An 18189-nucleotide genomic window follows, 5' to 3' on the forward strand; every position below is an offset into this window, starting at 1 on the left:
TAATGACCTCCTGCTCTTCCTCATACCTTTGCGTGTTCTGCTTACCGACCCTACAGTGTCCTTATTCATCATGGAGCAATTTATTTTTTTAAATACCAAGAAATATCCAAAATAAAACACAGAATCATCACTTCCTATAAAATTTCTTTGGACTGTGAGGAGTCCAAAGCTGCCTTCCATGAGTCAGAAAAGAAAAACAGTCAATGACTGATTCTCACTGAATTAGGAGCACCGGCCGGGCACAGACCTGCATAAAGCCAAGAGCACTTAACAATAATCTTACCGGAAGCTTAAAGAATATCATTTCAAAATAAAAGCATGGAAGCAGACGAGGACAAACGATCATGATGGATGTTTGATTCCTGTTTAAAATACAACTTCCTTAATTGCATGCCAATTTCACAGACAAGCAGCAGTTTTTCTACCTTGACTTGTAGCATCTATGTCATTTACAGAAACGAAGGAAAACCTGAGCCCTTAAGAGTGATTTTATGCAGAAACAAATTAACATCTGCCTCGTCTCGTGGCTCCAAGATTCAACAGAGAGCCATTGCTGTGCTTTTACAATCCTGTGCTTTGAACTGATGAGTTCAGCATCTGTTGGTTCTGTTCCTGGTTTTCGCTCAGCCTTTAGGATCTTTGTACCTCTTGTTACTGTTTTCTTCCTTCTTTAGGGTGCTATGACAACAATGGTATTTAAGCCAAAAACACATTGTAAAAAATATATGTTATCTCCATTTTTGTGTTTAAATTCATCTAAACGAGCTAATTAACATACTGTTGCTTGTATAATTCACCTTTACGCCCAGGCACATTGTAGGTTATAGGCTAAATTCATGACCCTATTAGGGTCTATTAATGTGCATCATTGCTTTACTTTTTGGTCAGGTCTTAATCATATTTCACAATTGTGACATATTCCTATTATATTGATGAAGGCATTTTCATCATTAGCACATTTAATTTTTCACAAATCTTCTACTGTTGCATTTTCATACAATTATTCACATTAACACAACGATAGGTCCCTCTTTTTCTCGGCTCAAAGTGACGTCAGTTCTATTTAGCTTACAAAATCACAAAAGAAATTTGCATATATTTTCTGTTCGCTGTGTTGTCATTGTGGAAAGTTTTAACATTGGTGATTTTTATATGGCAGGACAGGCCTTTAAAGTGACACATTTAATGACATTTAAACACACACACACACACACACACACACACACACACACACACACAGGTTTTGCTTTGTCTACAGACACTATAACACAGTTCACCCTTTTGAGTTGTATTTTGAAACATTCCACCGGATGTCGCCCTCTGTACTGTGAGCAGTTTGACAGCGCACAGAGCACTATCAGCGGACCGCTCAGCCTCTTTCAGTCCGACGCACTTCAGTCCTCTGCAACAGGAGCGAGATTTCATTTGGGAAAGTGATTTATACAAAATCTACAGAGAAACTAAATAAATAAAGTAAAGAGATGCTGGACAGAAGCCTAACTGGACAAACACAAATTTGAGAAGTCTCACTAGTAGGCTACAGTCCTTATTTATTGTCTTTCTTTCTAATTCCTCTTTAGTTTTTCTTTCTCTCTTTCCTTTTTCTGCTTTTCTTTCTTTGGACACGGTTATGGTGTTGGCTGGGCTCTGTGGACTGTACCGGTGATGGGCCGGGCTGGGAGATGAGCTGTGGGCGGTGTGGGGCTGCCAGGAGCGCAAGAGGAGGTCTCGACGCTTAGGTAAGAACTGGTTTTTATTGATGTTTGCTCTGTTCGCATGTTTACTCTCACCTGCGTCTGTGTCTCTCTCTAAGCTTTAGAAGTGCAGCGTGTCGGTTGCACAACTTTCTGATATCTAATAATGCGAGGATTCTGTTTTCTTCCAACTGCGCTTCCAACACGGTGCAATGCTGCAGGAGAGCGCAGCCTGAACTTTCTGAGGTGCTTCAGGAGCTACGTTTGTTAAATAATGTTAAATGATTGTGTTTATGATTAAATAAATGTCTCGTAATGATGAATGAATTAGAGAACTTAGTTCAAATACACCGCTTCCTCTTTCAACAACTGCTCCGTCGTATTTTATTCCGCACGAACAGAAAGTTGGCTGGTCTTCGCTCATTTGTCCTCTTCATGGTGATCCTTCAGCGCGTTGATGTCCAGGACAGATAAACACTTGAAGTTGTGTTGGTTGATGGAAGATGATGAGACATTGGATGAGAAAGAGCACATAATATGAATCCATGGATGTTGTATTGGCTGTTACAGCTTTTCACACGATGAATGAGACGCACATGATCATTTAGGCTAATTGAATTCTGAAACGTTTGGAGTATGATACATATCTCCGGCTCCATTGCCACTCTCCATCGCTCTCTTTCTTTCTCTTTTGTTATTTGTGTGGCTCCAAATGGACCGATAAGGTGCGGGTTGAGAAGTGCTGCAGAAAGCTGGTTAAGTGATGGGTGTACATATTTTGTTTAGCTTTATCCAAATGTTATTGCTGAATGGTTGTTTTGTGATCGTTATAAAACATGTGCAGTTTTCTACTGGAACAAAGATTTTTGCAATCTCAACAAACAAAATGTGCTTTTTCGAAACTTAAATATCTTGTGTTGTGGTGTGATCGCTGCGTAAAGACGCGCCAGGCTGCGCAGGGTAATCATCTAGAATCTCTCAGTCTCTGTCGGTTATTTTGCTGCTTACATTTGACATCTGCAGATAATAATTATTGTAGCCTAAATGCAGCTGCAGTCCCTTTAATATGCCTTTAGGGTCTGTGAGTGGCCCAGCGGTCATCAGCAGTTAGTTTACAGTAGCCTAAAGTGGTTAGAAGTAACTCAATGTTTTATCCTAGAAGGGTTTGGATCATGTGGAGAAAACAATTGTTGTGATGAGCTCACATATCATGATCCCAGTCTAATTATAATGTAACAAGGCAAATCTTATTACATCAAAATCATAAAAAAACTAATTATATTTATGTGATCAACAATTAGTTGATTAATCCATCAGTAGAGAATAGTGTTGATAATCAGTGAATCATTTTAAGTCATTCAAGCAAAAAATACCAAGTGTTCTTCCCAGCATTGCAAATGTGTTTATTTGCTGCTTTTCTTTGTGATATGTGATAGCAAAGTGAATATCTTTGAGTTTTGGACTGATGGTGAATCTAAACATTACAACAACAACAACAATTAATGGACAAAACAATCAGCAGATTAATCCAGAATAAAAATAAGTATTACTTAACAATAAACAAAGCAAAAAAATCAAACACACATGTCCTGTACAGCTTTGTGTAATTTCAGGTGGTGTATTCAGGGTACTTATATTTGGGTTCCTCAGCGCTTTGCACCTCACCAACAGGCAGAGAAACTGATCTTGACTCTCGTCCCTGGCCATTTGACAATTGTCTTCTGCTTTAAAAGGGGACAAGTGAGGCTGATGTGACTGGCCATTACTGAAGACTTGTCCCAGCAGCAATGTATTCATCCATTCCTTCCTAATTTCTAGTACACCCAGTTTGGACTTATGTCTTTGGTCACAAAAACTGCCCTCTAAGTTGGTGCTTGTATTTGCACCCAATGTCTGGAAACCAGAGCATTTTTTTCCCTTTGTGTCCTTTCTTCCCCCTTTTGTGTTTTTGTTTGCTCTCCAAGAAGTAATATCCTAAGTTGTCTTGCCTGAAGGCTCCGTGGTTTCCCCAGACATCAGACCACCCTTTTGTAATGGTATGATGGCCAGAGATTTGATTTTCCTGGTCGGGATGGGCCGGCACACATACAGGGAGCATTTACGAAGGACAGATATTGATTCACAGACATTGTTCTTCAAACATGAAAGCAGTCAAAGTAAGCTAATGTCTTTTTTCCATTAACTTCTTCCTCCTGACACGATCGCTATTGTCAATAGCTCGAGGTTTCAATGGCTAAAGTTTTTTTTAATCAATAAACAGACAAAGACAGAGAGCTGTTGTGAAACAAGACTGAGCAAGTCTCACACAGCAGCACTGTGGGAGCCTGTGGGGGGGGGCATTGTTGGAAGAAAGTGATCGCACTGACCTATGACTTTTTTGTCCATTAATATATTGGACCATTTACATTTGTATCTGCTCAATGAAACACAATTTCAGGGTGTGGTGTAAAGGGAAGCTTGAATCTACACACAAAACACTCACACACATTTCACTTAATATTGCTCATTTGTAATTCTACCTACATGTGCAAGTAAATGCTGTAGTATCACATCTTGCTCCATAATGTTTTCTTTATATATTGATTATTTGAATATTTATAGTATACAGTGGTGATGGATGCACATCAACTTGCTGGGATATGTCACAAATTCAGTGTTGATGCGTGTCAACTCTCCGGAGAAGCAGCAGTTTCTTCATCCACATACTTTACCTTGACATCTGTGAATATGCAGATTTTATTCATTTCTAAAGTTTTCCTGCTGGACACAAGATGTCTCCTACTCCTCTGTAAAGTCCATTCTCAGTGCTTGTCCACTGGTGGCTTCAACTTTTTACATCACACTAATACAAATACAGACGCAAGCAGTGATCAGTCAGTTGCAATCTGAAACTTCACCACTAAATCCAACACACTGTTCCTTTAACATGGTTTTTATTGTATTGTATTTAACAAAAGCAAACTCAGTGTAGAAAGATAGGGCTGGCAGCAGCAATGCTCGCTGTGTGGACACCACAGGCGTCCGAGCCGCAGCAGTTCAGAGAGGCGGCCGTCATTTACTGCTCACGTGAGTTTGTGTTTCCAGCCTGGGTCTATAGCTGTGCAACCCTGTAAGGATATTCTGCAGCAGAGCTTTGAGCTAATTGCTAACAATGACTACTTACTGATATTTAGCTGGTATAATGCTCACCATGTTCACCATATTAGTTTAGCTTTTTAGCATGCTGACATTTGTAAATTGGCACTAAATGCAAACAGCTGAGGCTGATGGGAATGTTGTTAGTTTTTCAGGCCATAAATCGAAGTCTGACCTCATCATGGCACTAGATGTTAGTATGAGGATGCACATGCAAGTGTGTCAGTAATCAGGCTGCAGATTTCACATCCTGCCGTTGGCTTCAAACCGATGGACAGTTGGGGGTGGTGACCCATAGCATTGTTCCAACAAAGGCCAAGAAGAAGACTGGTAGCAAGCAAACACAGATGTAAACAATGCACAATTTAAAATATTTCAAAAAAGGCCTTTGCAAGTGTTTTATAAGGATGGAAATGCACTCAAAGATACACACAATGTGCTTTGGTTAGAAACCCTTTATGTACACATTTACACAAAAAAACCTGTCTAGAAAATCCCCTTTTGTGAAGGTTGCTAACGTCCGCAAATGACAAGGAATGAGGAAGTTAACCTGGACCAATTTCTAATGAAACTGTCTGCAGTATTTAGAATATGTTTGCGGTAAATCACCACAGACAGCTAGTTTACAAACAAAGAGCATCATTTAGTCCCAGGGACAAGAAGATAATTGAATCAGCATCTGATCACTTTAATAAATGTGTTAATACTAATGTCATCCAGGAAGTAGTTTATAATGGAACTGTTGAACTGGAAAGTTTAATTAAAGTTAAATGGCTCCACTTCTTTACACAATGTTCTGTCTAAATAAATCAATAAACAAATGAAAAGCAATACTGGACGGGCATTTCTGCTCTTTGTTTCGGTTCCATTGCGCCTGGATGAACTCCAGTGTCTCCTCAGCTGTAAATTCAAGCACATCATCTGGAGGAGTTTGGCTGCAGATTTTCATTCATGTTTGACATTGTGAGCTAGACACAGAAAGGACTATGTAAACACAGCACACACACACACACACACACACACACACACACACACACACACACATTTATATTTCAGTACTCCCTTGAACAGTTTTCACTCCCATTGTATTTTCATCTACACGAAACAAATAGAGGCTTGGTATATGATAGTACTATAATGAATGAAATCCCAAGACAACAGCAGCTATCTCCAACATCTTTGATGTATCCATACATTCACAGTACACTACAGTCAGTCCAACTTACCACACACATCTCTCCGGGGCATCCAGAAAACACTTAGAAACCACTGCTACAGGGGGGAAAAAATCCTGTTTACCAATACAAAAAACATTATCAGTCATCTACAGTAATAAATAATACTTAGTAGGCCACCACTCAGTCAGAGACAATCACCTCAAATCAGAAGGAAACAACAGGGCAATTTGTCACACTTTCTCGCCAAATCTACTGTGCAACACAAATGCACACACATTTGTTGCACAGAAGCACATATTATGAGGAAGCACTCAGCTTCGTCAGTGAGAGAGAATTACACGTACAAAACAGAGGTCACACATAATGCTGATACGATAGTTCGTATTTCTTGTGGGAACTTCAAAGTTTCACACGTTCAGAATGAGAAGGGCATATAAAAAAGCCAGTCTTGCATATTTCATGTATATTTTCTTTTGTAGACTCCTCTATTTGATCTCTCTGTTATTTATTCATTAAGGTGGGCTGAGGTATACAGTGTGAGTGATTACGCAAGGAGCCTCACATTAGTCACTCTGTCCTGCACACTGCACCACCGACACACATCCAAACATGCATGAACATATAGTAAATGTGTGCACATCGATTCGATGGCAGCTGCAATCCTTTTTTAATTCCCCCTCTATCAAAAATAGTTTTTTTTCCTACAGTTGGATGTTTGACACTAGACCAGGGATCAGCAACCTTGACAATCATAAGAGCCTAAAAAAAGAAAAAAATCTGTCAGGAGCCGCAACACATATTGGAGCCTCAAGGCCTTTACACACCAGGGGAAATGTGCATCAAAAATATCCATACCGGCAGCAATGCAAATTTGCAAGCGTCAAAATAAAAAATAGAATCCACACAGACTGGACTGGCAGAAAAACGCAGCAGCTTATAATTTGCAACTTGCCCCCAGTGCACAAACACTGAGAATAGACAGTGAAGTAAGAGACATCTTGTGTCCAGCAGGAAAACTTTAGAAATGAACAAAAACGACATATTCATAGATTCTGGAATTTTTAATGAGGTAGAAGGAGTAGATGTCTTTTTTAAGGATTTTAATGTGGAAATTATACACACATTATTGTTCCGAGCAGACTGTATATATGTCTTAATACATGTCTGGATCTTCTAAGATTCCCTCCCTGATGTTGTTATTGCATCCAAAGTGCTTGTTCATGTTGTAAAACTAAAGTATAAGAAGTTTCAAAGCTTCCACAGTGATCTGGGAGGTCATTTGGGGATTTAGGGTGCTAGAGTGATATTCTATACTATTTTCTGTCCTTAAAACTTGTTCTTAAAAATGGTTTTGCATGCATTATTTTGTCAATTTTTCATGTTTGTAGCTAAGAATTACACTCGGCTAATGTCCAATAAAGGATTTATTAACATTTAATCCCATCTGAAGAAACCACAGTACTAAATTTTTTGTTACGGGTGACACAAACAACATTGTGTGTGGGATGTTGACGAGTGTATCGTGTGTGTGTGTGTATGTTTTTTATGCATGCCTGTTGAGAGGAGGTCTGCTCTATAAACACAATTGTTTATTTAATCAACATGGACCCAGACTGGCAACTGACGCATGCTGTGGTCACACACACACACACACACACACACACACACATACACATTAAGGGCACATTAGGAGCAGATTGCTCCTGCCTGGTTAAACAGAGACATTTTATCTGTCAGCGAAAATCACCTTAATTAATCTTCCCAGTCTGATGCTGATGTCATCAACGTGAGACACCCCTGTGGCTAATTATACCAGGGAATAGCCGCAGGGCAGTGGGACTGTGTGCGCTTTACAGATGTTAAGAGTTCCAGTTTTCTCTACGGATATAGAAGAGTTGAAGGTTAAGTTCCACTATCATGTTCCTACATGAGTAAAAAAAAATAACGGTATTGTCATCGTGGTTGGCAACATGTATCACACACAAACATCTTTTTTTTTCCCATTTCATTTTATTTGACAGGACAGTAGAGAGAGGCAGGGGAGACAAAGGGGATGACATGCAACAAAGAACCTCGGGCAAGGGAGTGACAGCACAAGGACCCGATTCTGCACTACACATATACTGCTTGTACTACTGATTTTAATAGTTCACAGTTAGTATACAAGAAATGAATGTATTTGACCATTTTATACAGGAAATTATAAAATATGTGGGCTGACAAAAATCCATATTGAAAATCTGCAACAGTATTGTAACTTCAATTCTAATACTAAATCATATATTTTATATAAACGTCTGGCATTGGGATTAAGCTTAAATGCTTTTCCAAAGATTTAATACTTACATTTTTTTTTTCTTTGTGAATTCTTGCTGAACTGTTAGCAGCTCCATCCTGTCTGTTGCATGGGCATTATGATATATTGTGCATATTATCCATTATGAGACAACAGCCTCAATTAAAACTATGCTCAAAAACCAATGAAATACACTGTATACTGACATGTTTTCATTTATTTTTGTAATTTTTCCTGCTTTAAGAGCACTATATAGTCAAAACCCATTTAAAATGTTGCCTTACTGCCAAGATATATATATCTGTACATGAGAACTATGTTATGGTTAAACCTGCACTAACTGAATTTTTGTCCACTTGGGCAGCGGAAACAAGTTGTGAAGACAGTACTGACATATCATCACCTTTAAAGTTGAAATGGCAAACTTACACATCCAGCAGTTACAGACTAACATTATCATTTATTTGGAGCTGTGTTTCTGGCCAGCTGAGTCCAATATTCACAGTCATTAACTTTGTTTTTGGTCTCTAACAACTTCTTAGGGAAATATCAACTAGTCGTTTGGTGCTGCTGAGCTTTTTTGTAAAACAGTTGCCTGCTGCAGCCTAAAAACAACGCTATGGGAATGGGGAGAGTGAACCAAAATAGTAAAGTTGCGGGTGTCAGACAGTCAAACAGTGAGTTCAAACTTGCTATTAAGCTCTGTAGAGCCGAGGGGAACTGCAGAGTCGGGTGATGATTCTTCTCTGTGGGTTCATCACTATCAGCAGCCTCACATTGTGTTCACATTCTCATTGATATATTGTAAAAATATGAATTGTAGCTGCTTTAAGATTAGAAAAGAAGGCTTTGGGTTATGGAAAATAACTATGGTTTAGTTTGGAAACTAAACTTGATTAAGGTGAAGATGAAGAGTAGTCCCACAACAGGACAGAAATTCCGTCTTCTACACACTCGTCCACCACCCGAGCTCTACATTCTTGTGCTCTGCTTTGTTAAATAAAGGCCGCACTACTTTTTGCACAGGCATTGAAAGCTGGTGTTGGATATAACTTATATATATATATTTTTAGGGGCTGTTATGCCACTTCGTTTTGTCCACCGAACTCGATCTCTGAGTCAGTTTCCTGATTTATGAACTGGAAGTTGCAAATAGAACGCTCCCGAGGACGTATAAACGACTCCTGAAGTCGTCTGAACTCAGATGACCCCGAGTTCAGTTACCAAGATGGCTACTCCGAGCATCACACGTAGTAAACATTATGGTTTTCTACTATTTTAAGCACTTTTGTCTTTGTTGTAACCAAATGAAGAAGTCGTACACATAGCACTGTATACTGTAACCTATGGGCATGTCGCCACAGTCTTATTATGTGTTAAATACCGCCTAATAAGTTATTTTGTAGCTTGTGCAGCTGAAATTGGCTAGAGACGCTCCATGTTGCTATGACAACAGTGCCGAGTCTTGAGCAGAAAGCAGAGCAGTAGCCTAACGGTAATGTTAATCTAGAACGGAATATTCAGATATCAAACTGTGAAATATGATTGTGTAATATGTAATGAACATGTGAAATCCGCGGTGGGTGCACCGTAAACCAGATAATCACTATAAACATTATGAAACGTCCAAACTGCCTATTGCAACCAAGCTTGTCGTGTTGTGTGCCAAACAGAATGCAAAAACCCACGGTTATTCGTTTTCCAACACGGATGTGACGTCGCTCTCGAGCTGCAAGTCGCGATTACAAGACAAAACAAACGCGGCATTAAGCTGCAGCATGTGAAACAAGCATCATTGCTATTTCTTGCCTGTTATCTGAACTCTATAGGACAGACACTCTCATTAAACTTAGGGCAAACAGCTTGTTAACTCTCTCTATATGCATTTGTAGCACTTAAACAGACAGTAATTTGAAATGTGATCTCAGTTATTAGCTTTTATAAATACTGTGATGTTCATTCATGAGCTGCATTGCCAGTGTGTCTGCGTTCATTGATGTCTATCCGGACAAATCTAATCTTCATGCTGCTCTGTGAGTTACTCTGACTGACAGTGAAATTGGAAACCCTGAATCAGTCCATCACATTCATTATGTACCTGCGTCATCCCTCCCTCCACCACTCCCTCTTTCTCTCTCTGACATTCAGTGTTCCTGGCCTGCAATGAAATCTCTTATCTCACGCATTTCCCCATTAATGGTAATAAACCTTCCTCTTTACACCCCGTCTGATAAGGGAGTCAGTTAAACACACTCCCTTTGTTGTTGTGCTGTATGTCTTTCATCCTCCCCTTCCTTTTATTTCATTATCTCTTCATACCCTACATTAACCATGTCTGTATCCTCCACTATATCTTACCACTACGCTCTCCCACTCCTTCGGCAATACTCGCTCTCAAATTGCCCCAGTCCTAATCTCCCTATATTTTCTCACTCTCTTTCTTGAAGCGGAAAATTGAACCTCTCCCACCTCTGCCCATCCCACTCAGAGCATTTTGTGTGTGTGTGTGTGTGTGTGTGTGTCTGTGCATGCATAAGTGTGTGATCTGCTCATCTAGTCTCCCTGAATCCTCAACCTTGACTTTCACTGGACCCCACACTTGGACATTTCGCATTAGAAGAATGCAGTGTTTAGGTATTTTTGGACAATTAGCATTCTGATGGGCATCATCAAGAATGAAAAAACGTGTGTAGGAAAAGCAGATTTTGCAACAGAAAAAGAAAAGAGGAGAGAATAGAGAGACAAGTGCTCCAGAGTGCAACAGAAAAAAGCGCTATTTGACACTCACGGATATCCTGAGTGATGAATGCGAAAGATCTCCAGGTCTTTTAAAATACTTAAGTTCTCCAAATAACTGTCTGGTGGAATCAACTAAATATTTAAAGCCAGCCAGGTTACTTTTTAGCCATGCTAGCAGCATCTCTGTAGAGATGTTGGTCGATCGCTCCGCCACTGTACTTCAGACTAAAATATCTCAATATGGATTGCCATGAAATTTTATACAGCTCTTCAGTCTCTAAGAGGATGAATTATGACTTTGGTGATCCTCTGACTTTTCCTCTAGTGCCACCAGCAGATTGACATACAATTAATGTATTGCCATGAAATTTGGTACAGACAAAGCATGCTGACGTTAGTTAACAGCTAGCTTGGCTTTTAAACAAAGTAGGAAGCAAGGTTGTGTTAAGCAAATGGCAACGTAAAGAAAATGTAGACGTAATCAGGAAATAGACCATAAAATAAATTAATTTAAAGAATTTGGATTAACATAAATGGACAGGACAGTGACAAGAGGGTGCCTTGACGAAGAGTTCGGTTTTCTATGCCCTGCTAGCACATCACTTGTGTCAGTACAATGGGGAAAATTTGAAAAAAAAAGAAAGAGAAAACCCTCCACTTGGGATGTGGCATCAACTAATCTTGCCTATCGCGCAGGTCCTCACTCGTTGTTGAGATTTGGAATGTTTTTGGTTTGGCTCCTCTGACCTACAGTTACCCATAACACCCTTCACTGCATAGGTCCATTTACTTTATTATATAACCTAGGTGGTTTTGCTGCTTATATATATTCTTCCGGCGCTGGCGCGAGCGGGACTCTTGTCCAGTAGCTCTGTGTGTGTCGTGTTGTTTTTAGTAACTTAAGTGTGTTTTTGTAAACTCTTTATATAACACTAGCTGTATAGAACTTTATATATCCTATGGATATAATGACTTTTTACGGACAACATAGCGGTGGACATCATGTTTATTTAAGGGAGAAGCTGCTTTCACTCCAAACAGTGGGATGTGCCGGCATTTTCCACCCCATACCTGAGGAGCTGAGGAGGAGGCGGCTAAGCGGTCCAAGTTGGACCACCTTTGATGGTACTGACCACTGCAGACCGGGGACACCCACAAGAGCTGTTGTGCTAGAGATGCTCTGACCCAGTTAGTTTAGCTCATATGCATTCTTACATTTTTACAATATTTGAACTGAATAATTTAAGAGAACATTTTCTAACAGGACCAAATAAAATACATTCATGAAATACATTATTTTGCTTTTAAACTAAAGTCTATGTAATTGAATGTGACTGAATATTGAATTTAATAAAGCAGAACGTGGTTTCCTGTTTTGAATGTGCGTGAGGGAAAGTGAGAGTGCTTTCCCATAGCGCAGGAATATCCCTCTGTAGGCTTTCACTAAGTGCAGCAAATGAACCAAAGACATGCTGGGAGAAAAGCAAAGTGAAGCTGCAGAGCGATCTGCTGCCTCTGAGCTGATCCATTATACATGAAGAGCTAATATATAATGTGATCTGCTGCACACAGCTGGGAGCAAAGAGGAGGAAGAAAGAGATCAGGTTTGTCTGTGATGTTTGTCTGACACTTGTCAAACAAGACATTTTGACACCATCAGCACAGATCTGCTGTTGCTGCTGTTTAATGACGCAGATGAATCCCAACTGACAGACTCTCGCTCCCACTGACTCATTAATCACTGTGTAAAAATGGACAGTAAAAATTGTATGATGAATTAACTCATGGCCAGATGCTTTTTCAAACCTGTGTGGGCACATAAATGTTTTTTTGTGACTGACAATATCTACATACACATGCAAACAATTTCAGGAATGAAAGATATCAGTGAGGATGTGTCCAGGCTTGCGCTGAGATCACACTGGCAGACCGGCAACGTCCCTCTGAGCTTTACTGAATGAGGATTTGTTTGGCTTGCGTACATCCGCGCATTCTTGTAGTGCGTGTGTGATGTTATGTGGACGACAGAAGTGCCTGTGTGGACAGTATTTATAATTAGACAGGTGAACGTTTACCCTCTAGGATATCACTTACCCCTCTATGTCTTTCATCGCCTCCGAACTAATGTTTAAGTCATGCTGCCCGTCTGTCGTCATGACTCCTGTTGTTGGGACAACCATTATCCCAGCTCTCTGCAGGACAGCTGAAGTTTACCTCGAGTGCAAACCTCCCATCCATCGCTTTAAGAATGAACTCATGTTGGCAGTGACAAATGAATGGTGAATTAACAATAAATAAAAAAAGTGAGTACACATCAACAACTTTCAGCACACTCAGCTGTAAGTACAACAGGGATTCAGAAAAACAACCCGGGATGGCAAAATCATTTAAACCCTTAATTAGTTTTAATTGGATGCATTCGGCTGAGACTTGCTGCCTTTCTTTATTGTATTAAAAAACACTGTGACAACACTAAGGTCCAAGAACAATTGCATATGCAGCATTTAGAAATGATTACTTTTGCTTTCTAACCATGCTAGCTGCCGACGACTCTAGGGATTGCAATAGACCTTTTTCACAGCAGCCATTTTGACATGCCATAGTGGGTAATCACGGGTGTTACCAATGATACTAATTAAGGTTCAGTTCTATTTAGTGTAGCAGTTCCAGTGAGACAACATGAACAACAGCAGCACCCTGACCTGAATGGAACTGAGCCTTTATTAGTATCATTGGTAACACCTGTGTTTACCTATTTCATGTCACAATGGCTGCTGTCTGTGTCGGTGTGATGGTCAATTGGGCTACCACTTTGGTCCGATGATCTTACTGACTCTGGTGATTCTTAGACTTTTCATCAAACACCATAGAGGTCTTCACTAGTCCAAAAATCTGTGCCCGGACCCAAAGAGACTCAGAAGACACAGAACCCATCGACTCAGATTTCCAGATGTGGACAAAAAACACAACTCCAATAAGTATTGATACTACTGGTCAAACATTATTTTAATACAAGTAAAAGTTGTTGAGTCAAATTTTACACGAGTTAAAGTATTCAAAAACGTGTTTTCTTTTTAATGTTAACACGTTGTTTTATTGTTGCCACAATGCATTTACAGTGAATCCAAAAACCATAGCATAAAAACTGCAACTACTACGACCACAGACAACTTTGTAAAAGAATTAAATCTATCTCCAATTAAATAAATGTTAACCTTGACAACCGCAAACCTTTACCTCAAAGGTTGCTTGTCTAAGCTATGCTTCAAAGTAAGCAAGATGAATCTTTTATGGAGTGGAGTCAAAAGTATTTGTCTTTCAAATGAAGAAGAATAAAAGTTTCCAAAAAAAATAAAAATGTACTTAAGTACAGTTAGTACTTAAGTAAATGTACTTCAGTACTGCCCACCCATGTCAATTTCACAGTTGATTGTTCTGAACAAGTTAAGAAGACCTCTAGCATAAGGTTGGGATTTTGGATGGATTGCCCTTAAGTTTGGTGCAGACATTCTTGCCCCTTTCAGGAGACTTTGGTAATTCCTTAATTTAACCTCTAGCGCCAGCATAAGTTTATAAATAAATGCAAAACTAACAACATTCCCATCAGCCTCAGGCCAAGTGTAATAAGCAAATCGCAGAAGCAATATGCAAATCATAAGAGCTGTAATGTTTTGATAACGGTAAAATGTGTGACAGAACAGCATTATAATGAAATACTGTAGAGCTGCAGAAGTACCCTGATCTCCAGATTTAAGAAAACATGTTTGTTTGGTACAGACTGAATGAAAAATGATAGATGAAGCTTTAATTCATAAATCTGGATTCAGACAAGCCTCAGTGTCAAATATACTAAAGATCTGCTTATGTGTGTGACAGATGGGAATCATGTTGTTAAGAAATGTTAAGTTAAATAAATAAATAAATAAGTTAATTCATGATCAGTTAAAAGGGCAAAGTATTTACAGTTAGAAATATTGCTATTTACAATATTTACATGTCACAAAAAACGAGAAATGGTTATTGTTGTGTTTAACCAGAGATTTAATTTCTATTGAAAGGTTTGAGTTTACTACTTTAAATGCTTTTATTTTGATAAATAAAAAAACGGAACTAGTGAAGTAACACGAATAGATGTTGGTAAAAGGTCTACTGTTTATCATCCTCTGTTAATGTTTGTAAGAAGCAGCAAATTCGCAAATAAACTCTGACTTTGACAGTTTATACGCTTTCCTCCTTGAAAGAAGCTCCAACTACACAACATTATGGTGCCGAAACCCGGGAATTTGGAATGTTGAACGTCGAAGTTGGAAGCTAATTAAGATAGCTAACGCTAACAACGGAGATGGGGGAAGCGCTGGAGCGGATAAAAAGGAAGCGGCAGACAATCCGCTCTTTGACAACGAAGCTCGTAACTTGTATGGAGGAGGAGGTGAGCGAAGAACAGCCAGACTGAGAAACTCTGTGAAATGCTTTCAGTGTTGTCAACAAAAGAAGAGCAATTTGTTGACTAGGACAGAGGCACTGAGGATGAAACGCCGACAGATGAACTGGAATCAGAGATTGCTAGCATGCAGGCACCAGGACCTATCATCACATGGAAGACTCGCACAAAGACTTATAGAAGGTCGCGGAGTCTGTGAGTGCACGGGCGAGTGATACGGTAGGGACTCAGTCAGATCACACCATCAGCAGACTGTTAAACTCCCCAAGCTAGTGATAGAAAATACAGTGGAAAATAAGCCAGTGGCAAGAATTCTGGTCACAGTATGAAACGGCAATACACAAAAATGATGCACTGTGCAAGAAAGAGAAATGTACTTATTTACTTACTTAAAAACTTACTTGAAGTCTTATTTGACCGGAGCAGCAGCGAGAGCTGTAGCAGGACTTACTATGAGTGATAGTAATTACGATGCAGCTATAGAAATGCTCCAGACTTGAAGGACATTGTAGTCAGTGCGCACTAGGGCTGGGCGACAAATCGATTTTATCGATTAATTCGAATTTGTAGTTAAACACGATTTATTTTTAGTTAAAATCGGTTTTCTTTTTAACTTCCACAACCCCGGTGCTCCCTCCAAGACAGCCAAGGCATGGACAGAGGGCCCAGCAGGTAGAAAATTAGTGTGCTGTCTCTTAGATGGAGGCAGTCAGAGAAGCTTCATTCACGAGGCTGTAGTGAGGGCACTACAGTTACCAGTGGTGAGGCAAGAGACATTGAAGCTACACACATTTGGCTCTAATGAGCCTGAAACAGTAAAGCGAAACATAGTGAGAGTATCACTAGGGAAGGTGTGGAGTGCACAGCCAAAGGTCGAGATTGAAGCAGTAGAAACTCCTCTGTGAGTGTGCACCGTCCAGTGTAACAGACGCCACTTGCCTGCACATCAGTCTAAGTGAGGAAAAACAGCTGCATGCCTTCTGGGAGGTGGAGTCTCTGGGCATTGTCAATGAGCCAGCAGAGAGCCCAGAAAAAGCAGAAGCTCTTCAGAACTTTGAGCAGACCACAACATTCAAAGATGGCCACTACCAAGTGATGAAAACAGCCTTATTTGTGTAGGAGGCAGGCTACAGTACTCAGATCTTAGCTTCAGAGTTACTGGTTCAGTACTGCCATGAGACATTGATGCATTCTGGGGTTAGAGATTCTCTAGTGCAGATGAGGGAAAGATACTGGGTTCTGAAAGGGAGACAGTTGAAGAAAATGGTTTCACGTTCCTACGTATGTTTGAAACTGAAGGTGAAACCAGCACAGCAAGTCATAGTTCCCCTACCCAGAGACCGAGTTACTGAGTCCCCACCATTTGAGATCTCTGGGGTAGATTTTGCAGGGCCATTATATGTCAAGACTAGGTCAATCCAAGGCATATATTGCTCTTTTCACTTTTTTTTCACAATTAGTGGATCAGAGCTCACCGAATTCTTCACCAATAATGGGATCACCTGGAAGTTTATTGCCGAGTGAGCTGAATGGTGGGGTGGCTTCTGGGAGAGACTAGTGAGATCTGTAAAGGCATGTTTAAAACGGGTGCTAGGGAAGGCATCACTGGGCTTGAGGAGCTGACGACAATGCTTGCAGAAATAGAGGCTGTGTTGAACTCCAGACCTCTTTCATATGTGGACAGTGAATCAACAGAGCCGCAGCCACTCACACCCTCTCACTTCCTGGTTGGGAAAAGATTAACCTCCCTACCACCAAAGTCTCTGATTCCAGTCTGTCAGGCGACCAATGTGAGCAGAGAGAACATGGGCCGACGTGGGAAATATCGGCAGAGACTCTTAACCAGCTTTTGGAATAGCTGGAGGAAGGATTACTTGATGGACTTGAGATCAGCACACGTGTTTAAGACCCCTAAACCTACTGTGCTGAAGGTGGGAGATGTCGTACTGATTGGAGAGGACAAACTGCCCAGACAGACATGGAAAATGGGCAGAATAACTGAACTTTTTCCAGGCAGAGATGGACTTGTTCATTCTTCGTTGAAAGAAGCTCCAACTACACAACACATGTCACATATTGAGTCACAGATAGAGAGGATTCGCAATAGAAACAACATTTTTTCTGAAACCTTGGTAAATGTTTAATGGACCTGTATTAATATAGCGCCTTTCTAGTCTTCCGACCGCTCAAAGCGCTTTTACACTTCTTCTATGTATACATTTGAAAAAAGAAATCATTCATCACCATTCAATCACCATTTTCTCTCAGACATAATATAGGCAAAATATACGAATGAAAGAAAACATATTTCAGGTTCTTCCAACCATTATTTGTCATCTGAAATGTTTGTTTACCCAGCCCCAGCTCTTTTGATTAAATAATATAGTCTCTGAGAGTGAGACTGGCAGGATGTGAGTCTCACATGCACCTGATCAGGACATAATCACATTTCCAGATAGATTAAATAATTTACCAATCTCTGTTCATTTATGTGGTTATCTTGTGAATAAAGAACACAGCCAGAGCAGTGACACTGTGATTCATTCAGCAGAGCAAGACAGTGAGGAGAATTCAAAGATGATAGGGCAGTTTTTAGAGGTATTGGAGAGTACTACTGCATATGAGGAAAACTTGTATGAAGGCCTCTGTCTGTGGCAGAGGGAGCAGCGCAAAATGTTATAAATTGCACCAAGTGATGTCACTTGA

General features: G+C 40.0%; 1 protein-coding gene across 1 annotated transcript in view; it reads left to right on the top strand.

The window, feature by feature from the left end:
* The first annotated feature begins 1374 nt into the window (after positions 1–1374).
* The window catches only part of gcgrb (glucagon receptor b), a 53528-nt gene continuing 36713 nt past the window's right edge, over positions 1375–18189 (top strand). Inside the window, exon 1 of the mRNA XM_051384280.1 lies at positions 1375–1739. The gene's annotated coding sequence lies outside the window, so the exon portion shown is untranslated. The remainder of the gene's footprint in view (positions 1740–18189) is intronic.

The sequence above is a fragment of the Dicentrarchus labrax genome, unplaced genomic scaffold, assembly GCF_905237075.1.
Source record: "Dicentrarchus labrax unplaced genomic scaffold, dlabrax2021, whole genome shotgun sequence".
NCBI classification, from domain to species: domain Eukaryota; kingdom Metazoa; phylum Chordata; class Actinopteri; family Moronidae; genus Dicentrarchus; species Dicentrarchus labrax.